The sequence below is a fragment of the Galeopterus variegatus genome, unplaced genomic scaffold (assembly GCF_000696425.1).
Source record: "Galeopterus variegatus unplaced genomic scaffold, G_variegatus-3.0.2 Scaffold13084, whole genome shotgun sequence".
In the NCBI taxonomy this organism is placed as follows: domain Eukaryota; kingdom Metazoa; phylum Chordata; class Mammalia; order Dermoptera; family Cynocephalidae; genus Galeopterus; species Galeopterus variegatus.
The window spans coordinates 8062-8439 of record NW_007739195.1 but is presented as its reverse complement, the minus strand read 5'-3'; the positions used below and the strand labels follow the sequence as shown (position 1 = coordinate 8439).

The following is a 378-nucleotide window of genomic DNA, read 5'->3' as shown; positions in this document are numbered from 1 at the left end:
GTTGCGATCCGTTGCCGGACACGGAAAAAGACAAAAAAAAGACAAAAAAAAAAAAAAAAAATAAGATCTGATATATTACTTGCCAAAAAACAGAGGATATATTCCCCCTAATCATTATCAGTGTTTATCAAAATAATCGACCTTTCTCCCAATATTCTTATACAGTGGAGACATGATAAATGGCAAGATTTTGGCACAACCAAAATGCAAAATAAGAGATGTCAATATGCATAACCAGGTGCAGTCAGTATCCTGGGGGGGGGGGGCGGGAACCCTCAACTTTATTTTATTTATTTATTTTTTTTTATATCAGTTAGGTCTGTATTTACATTCACATGGCAGAAAAAACAAATAATCGTGGCTTAGATGTACACGGTT

The 378-nt window shown here is 34.9% G+C and overlaps 1 protein-coding gene across 1 annotated transcript in view; it reads right to left on the bottom strand.

Moving 5' to 3' along the window:
• CENPL (centromere protein L) overlaps positions 1-378 on the bottom strand; it is an 8470-nt gene that overhangs the window by 2611 nt on the left and 5481 nt on the right. The gene's annotated exons all lie outside the window — the stretch shown is intronic.